Genomic DNA, 22,451 nt, shown 5'->3' on the forward strand with positions numbered 1-22,451 from the left:
GCCCGCAGCAGCCCCACGCTGTTAAGACTTTCACTGCAGAAATGAGTCTTTGGCTGGCAGCTGTTACCTACTCCTTTTCTTTGTCACTCAGAGAACGAAGGGAATGATGGTGAACAGTCACTTGTGTTCTTTGTCTGGGCCAGATCTGAGTGCTTCGCCTCTCTTCTTTCAGCCGCGAAAGATTAAAAAAACGGGCAGTTTCATCTTTCAGGGCACAACTTTTTTTCCCGTTAAATGAAATAAAATGCAAAATAAACAGTCCTTTTGGTTTTGGTAAAATTATTCAGTAAGATGTTTCTTTTACTTCAAATTCGCTTTTGTTCCTTGAATACGCTGTCAACTGTTGTATAGATTCTAGTTGAGTTTGCTAATATTTTATGAGCATGATAATAACTATTTAAATGTATTTCTGAGTACCTACTGTGTGTCAAAGTTAATTTTAAAAGGCAATGTATAAAATGGTAATTTTTGCATTTTTTTCTTTTTTGAGAAGGGGTCTCTGGTAGCCTAGGCTGGCCGCAAAGTCACTCTGCCTTTAACTTCTGATCCAGCTGCCTCTTCCTCCTTAGTGCTTTGATAACAAGCATGTGCCACCATGCCCTGTTTTATGTGGCACTGCGGATGGAGCCCAGGGCTTGTGTATGCTGGGAGAGCACTACAGAGCCCTGTAGTTGCATTTTAAAACATCTTGTTAGGGAAAAGTGAAAATCAACATGAATTTATATTCCCTAAACATAAGCCTCAAAAGCAAGCAAGCTGGGGGCCCTGGCTTCTAGCAGAGACGTTAAGGTCTGCACAGTTTACTGTGGTTAATCAACACCTATCAAAACATGTCTTCTGTTTACTCATTGTGTTTTGTTTTCGGTTGTATTTGTCTGAGCCAGGGTCTCTCACTAGCCTGGAGCTCATCAGGAGGACTACCACACTATGAGCTCCAGAGATCCACCCCTCTTCCCTTCCCTGGCACTGAGACAGCAGGCACCACACTCCCTTTTTTATTTTTTATTTTATTTTATTTATTTACTTAGGTTTTTCGAGACAGGGTTTCTCTGTGTAGCTTTGCACCTTTCCTGGAACTCACTCTGTAGCCCAGGCTGGCCTCAAACTCACAAAGATCCGCCTGGCTCTGCCTCCCGAGTGCTGGGATTAAAGGCGTGCGCCGCCGCCACTGCCATGCAGTGCCTTTTTTTAAAAAATGTGGGTTCTTGGGGGCTGAAGAGACGGCTCAGTAGCTAAGAGCCCTTACTGTTCTTCCAAGAGAATTCAGTTCCCAGCACCCACATCAGGCAGTTCACAAATGTCTGTAAATACAGTTCCAGGGGCTCCATCACCCTCTGACCTCTGTGAGTACCTGCATGCACATGGTGCACATAAACTCACATAGACACACAAACGCCCAAATAAAAATAAATTAACTAATTAAAAAAGAAAGAGAAAGAAATGTGGGTTCTGGGAGACCTGGGCTCAGGTCCTCTTCCTTGTCAGCAAGCACTTAACTGGCTGGACTGTCACTCCAGCCCATACAAGTTGGATGTTAACCAGTAGCCCTTCAACCCGCCCCTTCTCAAGTGAAAGGCTGATTTCCAAACCTTACTTTTGTCTCCTCCAGTAGCAACACAAGAAATTAAGTTCATCCTCTCAATTTTTCATAGCTTTCAGAGGCAAATGAGCCACAGGGTCATCCAGTTGATAAATCTTTCTAACTACCTGGGGAGTATAGACTTCTGCTAGATGTTTCAGAAGACTCAGTAGCAGGAAATGGGCTATCTCGCTGTCTATGGGTTCCTCACTGTACATGATTTTAATTCACAGAGGTCTTGACAGGCAGGAGAGGGTGATGGATAGTGGGGAGGAGCCTCATAAATCATCTTCCCATATTGTTTAAATGGGAGAGGGTGGTGGTGGTGGTGGCACGTGTCTTTAATCCCAGTAGGCAGAGGCAGAGGCAGGCAGATCTCCAAATTCAAGGCCAGCCTGGTCTACAAAGTGAGTTCCAGAACAGCCAGGGCTACACAGAGAAATCCTGTCTTGAAACAAAACAACAAAAACAAAAGAATCAAAATGGGGGGAGACACCAAGGGTTTGGGTCTGAGTCACTGCCATTGGTACATTCCTGAAATATGACTAGCCACAACTGTCTAGCCTTGCTGTACTGGGTTGCTGTTTAGACTATGTATGAAAATCTAAGGGTAAGTACTGTTCCTTTAAAACTTTTAAGGGCTACCCCAATATTTCTGACATTAACCAATTGCTCAGCACTACATTTGCTTGAGTGTGCCAGAAGAGAACCAGAGCCAGACCTTCCATGGTCCTGAGGTGGGTCCTATCACATCCTGGGCTGATGTCAGGCTTTTGTTTACAGGCGGAAGGCTGCCAATTTCCACTGAGCCCAAGAGTGCAATGCCAGCCTCCCTGGGCTGCATGTGAGCAAGAATGGACTCTTTATGTGGCATGAGTGCGTGCACACCGAGGGACCCTAAAACAATAAAATCTCTTGGTGTGTGCACACCACACTTCTTATGTGTCACTAAGATGAAGCGAAACTGATCAACACACAACGTTCACTCTGTTCAGAAGTGGGGGAACTGTCACTCACAAACTGCACCCTTCCTTTAATCTTGAGAAGACCTTTAGAGAGTCCTCCACCAAGTTCTACAAATACTCATTACCAAGAATTATGGACACACTCCAAAGCTCTAGTGATCAGAATTTGTAATGACTTCATTTGGAGAGTTGTTAGGGCTTTTACATACAATTCCGGAAGCAATCGCTCCAGGACTAACACACTCTAACTGAATCCACCGAGGCAGAGATTTTGTTACATTTCTTATGATAAAGGAAAAATATGGCTCATGAGCATTTGCCCATTCATAAAATTCCCTGACAGAAAGCAACCAGTTAGAAGGGCGAAGGGAGACAGGAGCTGCATTCATAACTTCCCTCAAGTCCCCACCACTTCTGGGCAGCAATCTGATCAAGACGTGGAGCACATCATGCTCACACCTGGGACAAGCCTGCTTCAGGGGCACACCTAAACCTAAGGCTGACACACTAAAGAGACATGGGGAGGTTACCAATGCTAGGACCCCATTTTCTTGTCCTCTGCGGCTATGTGAACGGGAAGAGAGCACAGCTCAGCAACAAGATGAAGCCAGGGAAGAGTCTGGAGTTCTGCTCTGGCTCTGTGGCTGACAGGAGCAAATCCTTAACTGAGATGCGCTTTATTTTCAGTGTCTGAGACGTGGAAATGAAACAGCAAATGCTACTTTGTGATTTGCAGAAGAGCGTTACAAAGAAGCTGATGGGTGGAGGTTTTATACATTACATGAGGAATTAGAAACAGAAACAGGCTTGGGCGCTGCCTGATACTGGCCAACTCCTCTGACTGCCAGGGAAGAAAACCTGCTCAGTAAGTGGGAAGCGTTGTCAGCACCCTCCATATCACAGTTAGACGCAGCAGCAGCACAAGAAAACTAGCACCAGTTCAGCGTGGCCAGGGTCGCTTCCAACAAGTAATGCTGGCCACTGCTCTAAGACACCTCCAGGAACCTGAAGGGCCACCCCTGAGTCCCTCCTGACCAGAGCCCCAGCAACGGATGCCAAAAGCCTTCACAGAAATATACAGATGCGGCTTTAGGCTAGAAAATGGCTGGAACCAGCTTCACAAGGACACCTGCATATACAAGTCAACTGCAAAGAAAGGACTCAGATGACAGCCTGGTGGCAGGAGCGTTGACACCCTAGGAACAAAAAATGACTATGGAGGAGAGTCCCCTCTACAAGAGGCAGAAAGCTTATGAATTTTATCTTATTTTTCTACCTATTTATTTTTGACAGTAAAACATCTTTTTTTTTCCTTTAACTTAGGTACTGACCCTAGGGCGTTATGCATGCTAAGCAAGCAGTCTATGTCTGAACTACGTCCAAGCCATTTGTAAATTTTATGTTTAAAGGAAACAAACTTTTATATAGAGCAAAGCAGTTAACTTGACATTGACGGCAACAGGCAAGAAGAATAGTAACACAACACACGACAAACCAACAGAGATTCTCACTCACTCATTACATTTGGTGGGGGTGGAGGGTGCTGGGAATCGAACCCAGAACCTTGGGTATGCTAGGTAACAAACATCCCCAGCCCTCTCACTCGTTCTTAATAGTTTCCCTTCTCTAACTTAAAATTTCAAAAACAGGGACTCTGTCAGTACAGTGCTTGCCACACAAGCCTGAGAGCCTGAGTTGGGTCCCCAGCAGTCACATAAAAAGCCAGTACAGAGGACTCCAGGGCTCGCTAGCCAGCCAGCCAGCCAGCCTGGCCAGTTTGTAAGCTCCAGCTTCAGAGAGAGAGAGAGAGAGAGAGAGACTCTGTCATGAACAGTAAAGTGGACAGCGGCCATTAAGAAGGACACCTAGAATCAACCTCTGGCCTCCACACGCATGCACTCAGACCTATGCCCAGGCACACACAGACAAATCCTAAAATTGGCCTTTTGGATTTTTTGTTTCCTTTACATTTAGCAATTTGACAGTCTCATTACAAAGCAATTAGAGGTGTACACAGAAAAACAGGCCATCTGAAGCCCAGAAATTTATAATCCGCTCGACCAACTGTCCAGTTTCGACTCAACACCCCATGGCTGAACTGCTGAACTTCAGCATGCCCCAGTATCACCTGCCATTTCCAAGCACATTGCTTAGGAGGTCACAGGGCACTTGCTCAATACACACCACTACATGACAGCTACCTGGGGAGCATGAAGAGTTCCGGAACTCAGTCGTTCACACCCACAGGTGACTGAAGCAGTCAATCACTTCAACTTCAAAGACACAACTGATGAAGGGCTCAGTTCGGGTTCAGCAGCTGACTGAGCAGAGGATTCCTTACCCAAGCCTTCATTTTGTACCCGAGAAGGTGAGATGCTGCTAGCTGGGATGCCAACAGTGGAAACAAGCTGAAGGCTTTGAAAGAGTAGTACTCAGAGCAGTGATGCCAACAGTGCAGAAGTGACCAACACAAGGTAAAAATAAACATCCAAGTGTGCTACTATAGGTCTCTGTAAGCTGAGGCAGGAGAGCCACCTGAGCAGAGGAGTTCAGGGTCAACCTGAGCTACATGGTAAGACCCCATCTCAGAAACCAAAAACATCTATTGAGGATGCAGCTCAACTCAGTGCTTGCCTAGTGAGCACAAAGCCCCAGGTTCAACTCCCAGCACTTTAGTTAACTAAGTCTGATGGTGCACACCTGTAATCCCACCCCTAGGGAGGTAGAGGCAGGAAGATCAGAAGTTCAGGGTCATCCTCAGCTACATGGCAACTCTGAGACCAGCCTCAGATACCTGAGACACTGTCAAAACACAAACAAACAAACAAAAAACAAAACAAAACAAAACAAAAAGCTCTTTTCAAAAACCTTATTCATGCTGGGCAATGGTAGCACATACCTTTAATCTCAGCACTTGGAAGGCAGAGGTAGGTGGATCTCTATGAGTTGGAGGCCAGCCTGGTCTACACAGTGAATTCCAGGATAGTCAGGGCTATCAGCAAAACCCTATCTCAAAAGACAAAACAACAACAAAAAACCTTATTGACATAAATATTCAATACTTAAGTCAGAAACTATGTGAAATGATATAGTTAACAACAAAAGCAAGTGCCTCTCCTCCAAACACCCCAGCAGGACCCCCTGTCCACCTCTCTTCACTATCACGTGTTGTGGTTACACAGGAGAACGTCCGTGTCCTCGGGAGCCACACTGAGAACCTGGCTATAGTGCCATCATCCCGAGCTTTCATTTAACACAGGGAAGAAGGAAACAGGGGAGCAACAGCATGAGGCCCCCAAAGCCAATCTAGGGCGAGGACGGAGCTGTTAGCGTGTTTTCTCCACATTTGAAAAGGGTGCTCCTGGGTGTGAGGATGGTGAACACTGCATGCCCAGCACTCAGAGGATGGCAAGCAGAGGCAGGTGGATTTCCAAGAGATCAAGGCCAGCCTGGGCTACACAGTGAGTTCCAGGCCAGCCAGAGCTACACAGAGAGACCCTCTCTCTCTTTTTTTAAAGATATGTGTAGGGATAAAGTATTAAATCAGCACTGCAGAGTGTGTCTGTGCATTCAAGTTACCCAGGGACCTCCAAAGCTCTCACTCCTGGGCTGTGTCCTGCAAAGGGCAACTCTCCACGTGCTCTGCTAGGACTGCAGAGAGTGCTTGAGTTGGTAAGTCACGGCCATTAACACTCTGACAGTCCCGATGCCAGAGTCAGGATTTTGATCATGTTTCTTGGTTATTTTTAATCAATGAGAAGTTAGCAGTGTTTTTAAACTTAATGTAGTCATTAAATACAACTAAAAGGAAATGTACCCAGAACATACACTGGGTAACTTATGAAATGCTGCATTAACATGAAATCATCACCGGATAAACTTGTATTGAGCCTTCAGTACTGTGCACGTGTTTAGCAATGGAAAGGCCCTGGGCTCCATTAAAACAATAACAAGAACTGGGGGGTAGAAGAATGGGACAGATCCATTTCTCCTCTAAACAAGTCTACCTAGAAAGTCTAAGGCTCAACTTGTAAATTCAGTTTAGAGAACTGAAGGGGGGAGGAGACAATGTATTCAGGAGGCACATTAAGCCTATTACCCCATTCACAAAAAGCAAGGGTTGGGGTGATGGCTGGGTCGATTGAGTGCTTGCCGTGTGAGCATGAGGACTTGAACTCAGATCCCCAGCACCCAGAAAAGGCAGGCCTAGGCAATGCTTGTCAGTGACCCCAGTGCTGGGGACTGTGGGTGCACAGGCAGATCTAAGGGGAAGGGACTGACCATCCATCTGGCCTAGAGAGCAAGCTCAGTGAGAGAACCCTCTCAGAAAGGGGGTGGGGGGTAGTAGAGGACACCCAGAGCTGAACTCTGGCCTCCACACATGAATGCACACAAAGGCACATACCAGACACCCTCCATTCCCCCAACACATACTTTTTTAAAAATATTTTTTGTTTTATTTTATATTTTTGAGTGTTTTGCCTGCATGTATAAATGTGGAGCACACGCATGCCTGGTGCCCACAGAAGTCAGAAGAAGGCATCAGATCCTCTAGAACTTGTGGTTACAGATGGTTGTGAGCCTATATATGGGTTCTGAAACTGGAACCCAGGTCCTTTGAAAGAGTAGCCAGTGCCCTTAACTGATGAACCATCTCCACCCCACTTTACCCCCATAGAATTATTATAAAAAGAACAGGGAAGCTTGACTAAAATTATATTCTTGTCTCTGTGTCAAAGATGAGTCATAATCAGTAAACCTATAAGGAAAGGATCCTTTGGAGAATATACAACTTCAATTCTCCACGTTTAAATTTGTACAAATTATTTAAAGATACTCCAGTGAGTCTTACATATGAAGAAAAGCTCTCCAAGGTCCAATACATAACTTTAAACCAACACCTATTCCTCCGTGCCTCCTTGGTTCTATTCATCTTTCTTATTTAAAATGTATGTATGGGCTAAAATATAAAACATATGTAACTAAAAAATACATGAGAGAGAAGTGATCAAAAGTCACAAACTCAAAAACATACTTCAAAGACAGGTGTGGTTGTTCGCATGTTACCCAAGCACTTGGGAAGCTAAGAAAGGCAGGCCAGCCTGGGCTACACAGTAAGTTCCAGGCCAGCCTGGGCTACAGAGTCTGACCTGGTCTCCTCACTTGAGGGTGAGAAGCAAGAGATCCTGTTGAGGAAAAAAAAAGAAACAAAAAAAAAAAATTCTATTAATAGATTGTCATAACAATGTACTTATAATCTAGGTAGCTTTAATAAAAGTTTTATTGATTATACATTAAGTGCATGCATTTAAAATACTCAATTTAGTAAAGTTCATTTATTATTTTGATGTGCTGTCTTTCCTAGGCTGTTTTTTTTAACACAATCCTCCCATCTCAGCCTTTCAAGTAACTTAGATTACAGGTGTGCACCACCACAGACTCAATCTGGTAAATTTTCCGTGTGTAGAGATTGGGTGGTACTGGGATTGAACTTGGGACTTCAAATATGCTAAACAAATGTTCTACTACTGACCTACACAGCACCTTGTCGTTTTGAGACAGAGTTTCTTAGGCTGGTCTGAAACTCACTATGTAGCAGAGGATAACCTTGAACTCCTGATCCCTCCACTTCCTAAGTGCAGGGATTACAGGCATCATACAACATGTCAGGCAATGATCTGGTATGTTTTGACACAGCTATAGATCCTTGAAATCATTAGCATCAGAGATAACGCACATGACTATGCTAGATGGGCTTTTTAATCAGTGGACTGAGTGACAGGAAAAAGAGATGAAGCCCTCTGCAGAAAAATAAAGTCTTCAAGGGTTTTTTTCCCTAAGTCTCCACAGAAGTGTCTAAATATTTTCATTAACAGACACAGGCAGGCAAATCTCTGTGAGTTCAAGGCCAGCCTGGTCTACAAAGCAAGTTCCAGGAGAGCCAGGGCAACACAGAGAAACCCTGTCTTGAAACCAAAAAAATTTAAGTAAGCAAATAAATAACAGATAAAATATGAGATTTTGGACTTTTACCCCCAAATTGAAATCTAAGAGACAGGAATGCATTATATTATTCTATCTTAGACATAGTTCCAAATAAAGAAACATGTGGTCTAAAAATAATGTTAGCATTGCAAAACATTCAGAAAAAAATTAAACAAAACCACAGTCACACACCATTGTGTCTGAATTTAAATCAAGGCTAGACCACCACTCGGGGGAGTGCTTGCCTGGAGTTCATGTGGCCTTAGGCCAATTCCATCACTAAATAACAGCAGTAAATTTAAGGTACAAGCTTGTCTGCTAATTTCAACACAAAGTAATTTAGAAGGATTATTTACAAATTATAGCAATATATTCAGACTTCTTAAGTTTGCCAAATTAGGCCAAGGTATACCCACCTGGCAGACAGGGCTATTCCAGGCAACACTGGGGAAGGCATCTTTAGTAACTGCCAAAGGCTGCCTTGTCATCCCTCCTCAGGAACTCCCAGGCCTACAGCACCCTCACTGCTGTTTCCCAGTTCCCAGCAGAGGGCTTCTTATTTATTTATTTTTGACTCAGGAATCTAAAATATACCCACACTGTGTCTCTAAACTCTGCTCACAGGTGCACTTGCTGTTTCCCAAGGGGACAGAGAGCGTCGTTAAGAGCCAGGATGCCTGCTCCAGTTTTTATCACTTCCCTACTGAGAGTCTGTGCAGGAGCTGGAGATGAGACTATTCTTTGTCCAAGACACAAAAGCCCTCTAACCAATGTTGCTCAAACTTAAAGAAAGGATGGATTCCCAAGAAGGTCATCCAGAACTTCCAGAGGGCAGGTCCACTGGATCTAGGACTTGAGTTCCTGCTGTGGCATACACCAGACCTTCCATTGTGCTCCATTACATACCGCCCAATACGAGGGATTTAATTTCTTTGCAGGGATCTTTTGTCTCTAAGTGGACCATAAACATTAGTATGGGGAGGTGCCATGTCTTACTATACTTCCAAGAACCTAGGACATGTATTAAATACTAATAAATAAAAAACATAATAATTCACAATGCTCACTACATGTTATAGGCAGTGCTACTTGCACTTTATAAAAATATAAGTATATTCACTTTGTTATTTGAGATCACTAACAGTTTCATTTATGCAGGAAATTACCCAAGTGCAGTCACTGAAACAAAACCTTAGCTCCCGCTGTACACCAGGCAAAGCAAACTTAAGCCAACTTGTTAATTGGTTAATGTCACTGGGAGGACTACATGGCTACATTCCCACTGTGAAACATTCATTGTTACCATTCTCCCCACCACCCCACCCCCCTCTCACAAAGGAAACAAAGGAACAAGGGAAAACAACTTAAAAAGTCTAATAAAAATCTAGGAAAAATTCCAGACCATGGTTATTGTAAAGTTTTTCAGGATTAATAAATACGGAAGATTCATAATTTCTGGGAGAGACTGACATTGTTGTATTTTGATGTCTCAACTCAAATTCAAATAAAAATTGTTTACTCAAATGGATTTTGTGGTGGGAATTGGGATTCCCTTTATACAAAATCAAAGGACATAAAACCCACATTAAGATTCCTGTTATCATTTCATTGTTCTATAATGTTTAATTGTAGCTGCTCCAAACAGCAGCTACCAAACTCTGAACTCACCAAAGCCCTCTGGAATCTGATTTCCAGAGAGGGAATACGTGGGTCCTTTCTCCACTGCAATACCAAACTGCCTATCTGGCCCACATTAGGGACCAAAATACAGTGTGTCAATTTTATTTGATTTAAGTAAAATGTAACAACAGGGACTAGAAAGATGGCTCAGTAGTTAAGAGCACTGGCTGCTCTTCTAGAGGACCTGGGTTTAATCTCCAGCAACCAAAGGGTGGCTCACAACCATTTGTAACTCCAGTTCAAAGGGATTTGATGCCCTCTTCTGGCTCTCATGGGCACCATGAACACAAACTGTGCACAGTCATACATGCAGGCAAAATACCTACATGCATGAAATTAAATTAAATTAAATTAAATTAAATTAAATGTAAATTAACAGATTGTTTTCTAAATCAGAAGGAAGAGCCAGGCCGCCTTGTCAGTGCACATTTATGATGCCAGCACTCACTGAGAGAGCTGACACAGCAGGATCAGTAGTCTCAGGTCAGCCTAACTACAAAGTAAGTTCAAGGCCCGCCTGGGCAACACAGTGTGACCCTGTCTCAAAAGAAAGGCCTATTCATTTTACTGAATGGGATTTAAGGACACCTGATTTGTAATGTCTAAATAATGTCAAGAAGATTGGGAAACCAGCAAACATTCCCACCAGGTCAAAGACTGTGGTCCTTGGGATTTTTTTTTTTTTTTTTTTTTTCCCTCACAAGATTTTTCTGGAACTCTTATTTGAGAGACGAATTTTGGTCTTCAGGTACAGCTTAGTGGTAGGGCATCTGCAGTGTGTGCTAATGGGCTGATTTTCAGCATCACGAAGAAAGAAAAAAGCATTCATTTCCTACTCTAATTTTCTAGGTAAAAGAACCCTTATAATCCAGCAACAGTTACCCTGAAGGAGACAGTGCACTTGAATTAAAGCCAGTGAAGACAATAAGGCCGACGCAACTTCAGCAGGGACATTAATCATGCAACAATGTGAGTCTGGAGAACTCCACAGTGGACAGGTCTGATGTCCCGACTCCATTTCAAGAGTCGGAAACAAAAGGAGCCACTTCCCCCCACGCTGTGACGCTCTCAGGAAAGTCATCTCAACATGGTTGGGACAGTCACCACACACAAAAGAAAGCTTACAAACTCACTTGCCGCGAAACAAAGCTTGAAGTCTGAGAGACACTTTACAGTAATGTCAACAGGAAAGCAGGCTGTAGGCCTCCTCCATAAAACAGATGAACAGAAAACTCAGTAAATAACAAAGATGTTTCCTGTCACCACCGCTCACAAACTTTGAGACACATCTTGGGTTTACAGTGTAGCCTTTGAACCTGTGCAGGTAAGATAACCAATGCTCATCGTTCCATAAGACAAAGAAAATCTGTCTAAGGAAAAGGCTTTTCCACTGGTCTAACAAAGCACTCTAAACTAAATGAAAGCTCTAATTCTGTATGTCCTGCCCTGGAAGATGCACTGAGAGCTAATGGAAAAACTACTGTGAACAAGCAAAAGAACTGCAATGACTTTGGAAAGAGCAAGCAACAGTAAGAAAAATGTCACGGGAATGCACACAAGAATGCACACACACACAAATGAACCCAAACTCATTCAGAAATAGTAAGAAATTGAAAAGAATTTTATAACAAAGGGAAGAGGGCTGTGGGAAACAATGCTTAAATAAAAGGTGGGATTTTTGACTGGTTAATATATTAACAGTAAACATTTGGTACTAATGAGACTCTCACACCATCACACAAACCATCAATATGGACTTTACACTCAAAAGCAAGAGTGGATGAGAGCTGCTGTTCCAGCCGATCAATCCATCGGCTGTTGAACAGTGAGAACCAAGAGGTAAGTTTGTTGGGTTTATTTGGTTTGGGTTGTTTAGTTTTGTTTTGTTTTTGAAACAGGGTTTCTCTGTGTAACTGTCCTGGCTGTCCTAGAACTCACTTTGTAGACCATGTTGGCCTTGAACTCACACGGATCTGCCTGCTTCTGCCTCCCAAGTGCTGGGGCTAAGCCCTCGCCACCACTGCCTGGCAATTTTGTTTCTGTTTTTGTTGTTTAAGTTGATTCCTGGGAGCAGGCTGGCGAGATGGCTCAGCAGTTAAGAGCAAATTCAGTACCCAGCATCCAAGTCAGGTGGCTCACAACTGCCTGGAAGTCCAGCTCCAGGCAATCCAACATTTCTAGCCTCAGAGGCACTGTGCTCATGTGCACATACCTACATAAATAAAGTAAATATGTGCAAATAATTAAAAATAAAATAAATCTTAAAACAAAACAAAAAAAGTGCTTCCTAGAGGATAGGGGCTATAGCTCAGTGGCAGAGCATGTGTTTGGCGTGTACAAAGTGCACAGTTCAATCCCAGCAGTCAGAAAAAATAAGATTTCTACTTGGAAAACTCACATTTGGGGGATTACTACTTACTATCCTGAATACTGAATAGACTCAATAATATTTCTGTGTGGGACTCACTTGTTTAAATAGGTCCTATTCTGAGTACACCAACATCTCACTTTCACTTTAAAAAGTAATATCATAAGGCTGTGAAAACTACAAATCATTAGAGAAAGAGTAAAGCTGAATTCTGACAAATTTATATCATAGGCTAACTCTAAGCCTATATATAACTCTATATTGAGACAGTGTCTCATGAAACCCAGACTGACCTTGAACACACCAGGTAACTTGAATTTCTGATCTTTCTGCCTCTACTTGCCAAGTGCTAGGATTAGGATTCTAGGCATGTGCCACCATGCTCAGCTACCTTCTAATGTTTATTTTTATATTTATTTGTTTGTGTGCCTGTTTGTCACAGGGTTTCTTCTCTGTGTAGCCCTGGTTGTCCTGGAACCCACTTGTAGTGAATCCTGGAACTCAGAGATCCTCCTGCCTCTGGCTCCTGAGTGTTGGGGTTAAAGGCATGCGCCACTACGCCCTGTTTTAAATTTTTTTTTGGGGGGGAGCTGAGGATCGAACCCAGGGCCTGGCGCTTGCTAGGCAAGCGCTCTACCACTAAGCTAAATCCCCAACCCCCTTGTCTTCTAATTTTTAAAGACTCCTAAATCCTGGTGTGGTGGTACAGCCCTGTAATCCCAACACTTGGAAGATGGCGGGAGGATCGAGAGTTCAAGGCCAACATGGACTACATGAAACCCATTCTTAAAAAACAAAACAAAACAAAAAAAAAAAGAAAAGAAAAGAAAACCTCACAACAAAGAAGACAACCATAAAGCCTCCCCATTCATTTTTAGAAGCAGGCCAGGGACCTCTAAAGTGTTCCCTTCTGCACATGCCTTTGTCTACCTAAATGAAAAGAACTGCCTGGGACAGACGAACTCCTGAAAGCTACCCTGTCCTCGTGTGCATATTCCACTGCACTCAAATGGCACACTATAAATGAAGACTAAGCCAGGTCCCAAAGGCAAGTGCTCCCTTTGAAAGGAAACAATGACTTGCTTTTTAACATTTTCTCTTGTTTGTTTTGAAAAGAAGTCTTAAGCCTAGCTCTACACATACATACATACATTTTTATTTTATGTTCATTGGTGTTTTTTTCTGCTTATAGATTTGGGTTTAAAAATATTAAATGAGCCAGGCGGTGGTGGCGCACGCCTTTAATCCCAGCACTTGGGAGACAGAGCCAGGTGGATCTCTGTGAGTTCGAGGCCAGCCTGGGCTGCCAAGTGAGTCCCAGGAAAGGCACAAATCTACACAGAGAAACCCTGTCTCGAAAATAAATAATAAATAAAATAAAAATAAAAAGAAGTATAGAAAGAACTATAGAAGTATAGTTAAGAAACATATTTCGGGGCTGGAGAGATGGCTCAGTGGTTGAGGGCACTGACTGCTCTTCCAGAGGTCCTGAGTTCGATTCCCAGCAACCACATGGTGGCTCACAACCACCTGTAATGAGATCTGGTGCCCTCTTCTGGCCTGCAATAACACATGCAGGCAGAACACTATACATAATAAATAAATAAAATCTTAAAAAAAAAAAAAAAAGAAAGAAACCTATTTCAAGCCAGGCATGGTAGTACACACCTTCAATCCCAGCATTCTAGAGGCAAAGACAGATGGATCTCTTGAGTTCAATGCCAGTCTGGTCTACAGAAAGAAAACCTGTCTCAAAAACAAAACAAAACAAAAGCCATCTTTCAAAACTAGGCATGGTGGTCATACTTATAATCACAGCATTTTGGAGGCCGAGACAAGAAGAGCTACCATTAGTTGAGGCCAGGTAAAGGCTATAGCGAGAATACTACCAGGCCACACCTGCTCAGCATAGTAAACGGAAGGAGCACAGGGAGAACACCAGGAAAACAGTACCACACTAGAACATCTTCAATGAAAAATATGCAGCCTTCCATTTTCAGATCAGATACTTAAGATGCTGCATCTAAGTGCCTACACATTCTTTTTTATTATTTTATTTCATTTATTTAGTGAGTGTGTGTGTGCATAGGACAATCCTTGAGGGTCAGTTCTCTCCTTCCACCATGTGGGTCATGGAGATGTAACTAATCATCCTTTATGTGAGCATGCCTTTACCCCATGAGCTATCTCACTGGCCTTATAAACTCTTTCTTGAAGTTTTGTTCGGATTAACTGGGTGTAGCAGCTCACACCTATAACCCCAGCACTCCAGAGACTGAGTTAGAAAATTGCTGGGAGCTCCAGACCAGCCTGGACCAGTTCCTGGCCAGTCAGGGCTCTGAGGCTCCCCTCTCAAAGCAAAAGTACATGAACAGCAAGATGTGGGGTACATGGCTGCAATCCAAACAGTCAGAAGGCTGAAGCCAGAGGAGGACCATAGCACACCTGGGCTACACAGGGAACGGGTTCTTTAAAAGGAGGACAAGTTTTCTAAAATTTGATTGTTTTTGCCAATGAAAATACAATATGGTCAACTAAACCATGTAGTATGATTTGATTAAACAAAGGATTGTATACACAGAACTACCTGGTTACTGTAACCAGAAGGTTTAACAATCTTATAAAACTCAGCCATACTCCTGATTTTTTAAACGAAGGTCCTTCTTTTAAATCATGCATGTATAACTTCAGAGGGCACAGTAGCCAAACTAGTTTTATTGACATGGAAAGTAAAAAGATTCTAATAAACAATGAAGGGAGCAGGCCCCATCAAATCTACTCATTTCAAAAAAATAAATAAATTCACAACTGTGTAACACCTATTAAAACGTGGAAAAGTTTGAAGATTGCTTCAGTTACTGATTCCACATACCTCCATTATAATTCCTACCACACTATTAGAGCAACCACTTAACAGCTAATTATTATCAAGACTGCTCAAGAGTTTTCTTCTTCAATGGAACTTTCTTTTTTGAGGAAGTGATGCCATCTTACCTTTCAATGTGAGGCTCATACATTCTCTTTATTAATTCTGAAGTAGAGAATTATATCCTGTCACCATTTGAGACTTCCCAAAAGCTGATTTGTATGGTTAACAATAATGGATAATAGCGTTCAACTTAATGATAGAAAGCTTGAAAGTCAGAAGGGCTGATTAAAACTTGGACAGGTCAGGTAACAAAGGAAGATATTAGACATGCCTTTTTAGATTATTTCAATTTAATCTCCAGAATTAAAAATCTGTTAATAAAAATAAATTATAAATTTCATGTACTCTTTGAGCACTAAAATTAAAAAAAAAATCATTTTTTCCCCGAGTGCTAATATTAAGGGTGTGTGAGCCACAATATCAAAATAAAAATTCAGTTCAACAAGAAATAATATTCTCTACAGTATCACACTTAAAATGTACATTCAATTATTCATAAATAATTTGGAAAAAAATTGTTCAATTAATTCCACATCATTATCCACTTTTTATATGCCAGGTACTTTGCGAGGCACCAGCAATGAACTCAGAATGCAACGCTACTCTTAGTTTTACAGGCGCAAACCTCGAACAACCACCACCATGTGATTTCTATAACAATTTTATAATGGCGGTGGGTACGGGCTACTATGCAAATTTAAATGAAACAATGCAAACAATGGGGCCTCGAACTTGTAATCCTAGCATTCAGAAGGCTTAAACAGGTTTGAAGCTAGCCTGGACGAGAGTGAGAGCCTCTCAAAATGAAAAAAAAGTGAGTGTGTGGACAACTCAACTCATCCAATAAAGTAAAAATCACTTTTCAAAACAATATCTCACCCTATAATCCATTAGCCTTTAATTTCAATCATTTTGCCTCAGCTACCTGAGTGTCAGGGTTACAGGTATATTACAGTATGTCTTGCCCAATAACTGAGTTTCCTTCCTTCACTTCTGTGTATGCATGTCCCTATGTGCAGGTATGTGAATGTTTAGATGAGCATGCACATGTATGAGCATACAAGTGGAAGTCAGAGGACAACCTCAAGTATCATGGCTTCGGCACTATCTACGAGTGCAAATCAGTGGTGGAGTGCTTGCTTTCATTAGGCAAAGTCCCAGGTTGGATTCCCAAACACACTTCTAAAGTCACCTGTATGCATAACAGAGCTAACCTTGGGCAGACCTACCAAACACTATTCAAAGTCTGTGCACATGTGAATCCATTCTGTCCTCACAACAGTATGGAGTAGCCACTGCTACTGTTACCATTTCATAGACCAATATCCAGTTAGCTTGGCCAAGAGCACACAGACTTGCAGGACCTTTTCATTTGGTTTTCGTTTTAGTTTCTTTGTCTGTTGGTTTGCCTGTCTGAGAAAAAGTTCCACTAGAGTCTGCACCCTGGACTAGGTCATCCTCCTGACTCATCCTCCCTGGCAGATGGGCTCCTGCCGAGCCCTAGCAGCCTTGTTCCAGAGCCTGCTCTTTTTCTCCCCATGTGTATGATGTGCACGCATGTGTTTATGTGTGTTCACACGGCTATGCAGATGCACATGTGTGTGGAGGTCAAAGGTTAATATCAAGTATCTGTCTCATTCTTTCTACATCTTTTTATTAAGCTAGGGTCTCTTGCTCGGACCCAGAGCTTGCCTGACAACTTGGCTAGTCTAACTTGCTAGTTTGCCCCAAGGGTCCCTATCTCCCCTCCCCCCCCCAGTACTGGGGTTACACGAAGGCTGCCACATTTTTGTGGGTGCTGAGAATCTGAATTTAGAAAATGGACTACCAACTGAGCAATCTTCCCAGCCCCTGGGGCTTCACTATTAAATACTACACAGATACCTATCTTCTAACGATGATGTAGTCCATTGCAAGCATCTTATTAATCCTTGAAAGAAAAAACTTTTTTTTTTTTTTTTTTTTTGGTTTTTTCGAGACAGGGTTTCTCTGTGTAGCTTTGCGCCTTTCCTGGAACTCACTCTGTAGCCCAGGTTGGCCTCGAACTCACAGAGATCCACCTGCCTCTGCCTCCCGAGTGCTGGGATTAAAGGCATGCGCCACCACCGCCCAGCAAAAGAAAAAACTTTTAAAGAGGATTCTTTCTGGAGAAAAACACTACAGTCCAGATTGTTGGAAATTTGTCCAAGGTCACAGAGCCAGTGAGAGACAGTGACAAAATTCAAATTCAGACAGCAGGATCCTCTGTGCTATGTGGCTTCACCCTCATGAAAAAAAGTCACATGGTAAATTTACTAAAAAATTCAAAAAGTCTTTGTGTAAGTCTTCCTGAAACACACTGAAAGGCCTGGGAGCTGGTGACAAGCATTTCTTTAAAACAGCATTTTTACATGTAAGTTACTTTTCAACTTCACCATTTTGGACTGATCATAACCACATTTCTGCTCTTTAAAAAGAAATCTTTCTGTAGCAACTTGGCAGATTTCAGCACAGGAACAGTCTATTCTTTAAAATTAAATTTAGTAACAACTTATTCTGGTTAGTCTGAAAGAGAAGTCAAAAACGAACTACTAAGAGGCCAATGCTGTACTTTAATATTTCAAAACATGTCTGGTTTGGCCTAATTTAAATCTCGTGGACAACTAGCATAGAACTCGATTTAAAGAAAGCAATACGAACTTAAAACTACTGAATTCTAAACAGCAACCTCAGAATCCAGGTCGGAGCAACCATATCTTATCATTCTTTTACCTCAAAATAAACATTAAAGACCCATAAGGTAAGATTCTCATAAAGCAGACAGCTAGGTGTAGGTATTTGTAGTTTGGAGGCACTTAAGATAGAGAAACCAAATTTAAAATTGACGAAATTCTGTAGAGTAACGTTGTTTAAAGAACAGTCAAGAATACAAAAGGTATACCAAAAGAAACAAAATCTAAACTGCTTTTCAATCCATACAGCTCTGCACCGTGTCCAGTGACTGAGAAAGACACAATTCCGTGTTGTAATGCCTCCCTAGGGCAGAGGAAAACCGAAGTGGCCACACCATGCTGGATTCCCATCTTACCTTGCTCTCCTCCAACAGGTTCAGACTTCATAACCTTTAATACTAAATTCACATTTTCCCCGAAGAAAACCCACAAAAATGCTTCAAAATAAAAGCGCTAAGCAATGCCACTAGGCAACCAGTCTTCTCCTCCTCTATCTCCATGCATTCAAATTAAAAACACCTTTTGCTTTGCCTTCATTGAATGAAAGTTAACTTTGATTTAGAGGAAAACGTGCCCATTAGGCATTTTACACTTTTTGCAGGACACTCAGTCTATCAGATCACATCGCTGACTATTACTGCTCACTTAGGCATTCAAAAGACAGAAAGCATGCCAGCACCAATTATTTTACAAGCGGCATAATGCCCCGCTGGTGGAAGTCTGGCAATACCTACATGTACAGCAAGACAGGAGAAGGAGGGCGTCAAGGGCGGGGGAAGAGCGAGCGAGGGAAGGAGGGAGTCGCCTCCTCAAATCCACGCCGGACCGGGAACCTCCAGCCACAACCTGATCCCTACCCTTCCCAAAAGTGGCCCGGCAACCACATTTTTTTTTTCAGACCACCCCACCCAGAATCCCGCGCCGTACTCACCTTCCGCGAAGAAGTGGGCGCCGGGTCCAGCTCCCGGGCGGGTCGTACGGCCGCGGGGAGCGGGCGTCGGTCGGAGCGTCCCTCGGTGCGGGACCGGGAACCCGACGGGTGGGAGCGCGGAGGAGCGGGATGGGGGCGCCCGCTCCTACCGAGCCCGCGGGTACTCCACCGCTGCCCCGCGGAGGAAAGCCGACCGGGTGATGGACTGACTGTCGGGGGAACGGCGGGGACGGGCGAGGACAGCTAAAGGGGCGAGACCGCGCGCGGGCTGGACGGGAGACGGCAAGAAGCGGCCCGGGGTCTAGCCCATGCCGCGGCGGCCTGGGGGCAGAGGCGGGCTGAGGGGAAGTTGCCGTGGCTGGCGAGATGCGGGAGGAGGGCGCACCGGGAGGAGTACAGCCAGCCAGCCATGGATAGCGGGGCGCCGAGAGCAGGGGCGGCCGGCGGCGGGGAGCACCGCCCGCTCGGCTCGCTCAAGACATTTAATTGGATTGATGGGTTGTGCAGTGACTCACAGACTTTAAAGAGTCCTAGGGCAGTCCCCGCCCAGCTGGACCGGGAAGAAGCGGCGGGGCGGGCGGGGTAGGGGGCCGGGGAGAGCCGCGAGGGAGGAGGCGGCGGGGCGGGAGCGCAGCGAGGATGCCCAGTGGCAGGGCGCGCCGCCTTGACGGGCGTGGTCGTCGACCAATGGCGGTGGGGCTCCCTCGGTGGCTGGCTTCGCCCCGGGCCCAATGAGTCTTCTAAGGACACTGTCGCGCACCGGGCGGGGGAAGTGATGGGGGTGGGGAGAGGTGGGTGGACGTTGAGCGGGGGGAGGAGAAAAAGAGCCGCGGGAGACCCGCGGAGTCACTCTGCCCTCCTCGTTCTAGAAGTGCGCTTTCCACCAATCCGAGCGCCACGTGGGGGTGATGGATGCCGGCCCGTGGCCAATGAGGAGGAGAGGCTGGCGGCGAGGAGTGGGCGGGCCCGCACTCTAGCTCCCTCCTCCCGCGCGGTCCTCCAGCCCTCCCGGCCCGGGTCAGTCACGCAAGTAACCGTGTGAGAGCCGAGCCGCACGGGGCGGGGCCGCACGGGGCGGGGCGGGGCGGGGCGGGGCGGGGCCGGGGCGGGGCGTGACCCGGGACCGGCTGGAGGGGCGCGCGGGCGGGTCGCTGGCGAAGCCTGCTGGCCGACCCTGCTGCCAAGCCCACTCTCCGAGCGGTCGGATTCCGAGTGGATCTGATCCAAACTTGATCCGCGTCCACGCAGCGCCCACTCCCAAAACAGCCCGGTGTGAAGTCCGGTGGGCATGTGCTCTGGGATTTGAGGAGGCAAAGACGCGAGGCGTGGCGATCACTTCGGCCCAGGATTCGCCCGTTTTGTGGGGAAGTCACCTAGGGTGTGGACAGGTTGAAACAGCTCCTCCGTACACACGTTTCCTTTATTGGGTTTCTGGAAGTGGCACTTCTTAACCTGGCGTCAACGACTCTTCGGGCTTTGCAGTACTGTGTGTAGCTTAGCTTTCTCGGCTTGTCCCTCTGCACTCTCCCACCTCCTCACCTTGAACCCTAAGGCAGTGAGTGCCTCGGTGCCTTGGTACTCATTCCCAGGAGTGTGTCTCAATATTTTGGCTACAGTCCAGTAATCACTTCACAGACTTTAACCCTTTGCCTGCACTAGTACTTGAAGGAAGTCCCCTGAAAACCAACACACTGGCAAAACCCATCTTCTTACCCTACAAATGCATTGTTTGTTTTGGATGTTGCTGGAGACGGGGTCTTGTTACCTGGCTGTCCTGCCACTTGCTGTGTAGCCCAGGCTGGACCTTAACATCTGTTTCATCCCTACTGCCTGGGCTTCTTCAGATTCAGAGGTGATTTCCTGAGGCTTAAAACAATTTGCGTTCCTATTCAAATCTACCTCGAACATCCAACATCCGTTTCTGACAAAGTCAAGTACTAGGGAGACAACGTAGGTTTTTGAAGTAAGATACAACCCCCAGCCCCAGATAACTGAAATCCACAGTGGTCTAGAAATCAGAAAAGATAGAGATGAAGGCAAAGGTTTACTCTAGTGGCGTTGGGGCTTTCCTCAATTGTGGTCAGTTCAGGATACAGACCGTTCTAGTGCAGAGTTGTGACATGATCCTACTCCATGATTTCTTTCGGCAGTCCAGAGTCTGCTAATGAAAATGAGCTGTGCCAGAAACTTCTTGAAGCACACAACCTGTGTATGCATTTTCTCTTAATGGGTTGAAACCACTTTGGAGCTATGCAGGGCAAGGGACCCAGCATTGGTATTAGGTGAACAGTGTTGGCCAGGTCAACCTATGAAAAGTTAAACCAACCAGATCACTCACAGTGGCAAAAAGGCTGTTTCTAATCTGGGTTACTGTACTACATTTTATTTTATGCATATGAGTGTTTGATTATATGTATTAATGTGTGTTACATTAGTGCCTGGTACCTGTGGAAGCCAAAAAGAGGGTATTGGATCCCCTGGAACTGGAGTCAGAGAAGGTAGCTCACAACTGTAGGTGCTGGGAACCAAACCTGGGTCGTCTGCAAGAGCAGCAAAGCACTCTTAACTGCTGAGCCATCTCTCCAGCCGGCTGATGTTATATATAAAACCTTTTTCTTTCTTTCTTCCTTCCTTTCTTTCTTTTTTTTTTTTTTTTTGGTTTTTTGTTTGTTTGTTTGTTTGTTTTTGGTTTTTCAAGACAGGGTTTCTCTGTGTAGCTTTGTGCCTGTCCTAGAACTCGCTTTGGAGACCAGGCTGGCATCGAACTCACAGAGATCCACCTGGCTCTGTCTCTCGATTGCTGGGATTAAAGGCGTTCGCCACCACTGCCCAGCTAAAACCTTTTTCTTATATAAGGTCATTTTATAGATACGTGAATATAATGAATTATTATATATACTATACTAAAAGCAGATTTCTGACTATGTGGAAGATCTCCAAATAAGGATTAGCATCTCATGGTAGAAGAGCTATGGCTTACCTCCAGTCCTTACTATGTGTCACTTTAGAATTCTGTGCCCTCCCTCTTCCAATAGTTCCTGTGTGTGTGTGTGTGTGTGTGTGTGTGTGTGTGTGTGGTTTTTCAAGACAGGATTTCTTTGTGTAGATTTGGTGCCTGTCCTGGATCTTGCCCTGTAGACCAGGCTGGCCTCGAACTCACAGAGATCCCCCTGGGTCTGCCCACCGAGTGCTGGGATTAAAGGCGTGCGTGGCGCCATCACCGCCCGGCCTTCTTGGGGTTTCTTACAAGAGTATGGATAAGGGATTACTTATAGGAATGGATTACTCAAGGGCAATTATATT

The 22,451-nt window shown here is 44.5% G+C and overlaps 1 protein-coding gene across 2 annotated transcripts in view; it reads right to left on the reverse strand.

Annotated features, from left to right (window-relative positions):
• Positions 1–19,717, reverse strand: part of Sertad2 (SERTA domain containing 2) — a 109,271-nt gene extending 89,554 nt beyond the window's left edge. For both annotated transcript variants that reach the window (XM_036201370.1, XM_036201368.1), the window contains exon 1: positions 19,149–19,717. The gene's annotated coding sequence lies outside the window, so the exon portion shown is untranslated. The remainder of the gene's footprint in view (positions 1–19,148) is intronic.
• Positions 19,718–22,451: the final 2,734 nt, after the last annotated feature.

This window comes from Onychomys torridus, chromosome 10, assembly GCF_903995425.1.
Source record: "Onychomys torridus chromosome 10, mOncTor1.1, whole genome shotgun sequence".
Lineage (NCBI taxonomy): Eukaryota > Metazoa > Chordata > Mammalia > Rodentia > Cricetidae > Onychomys > Onychomys torridus.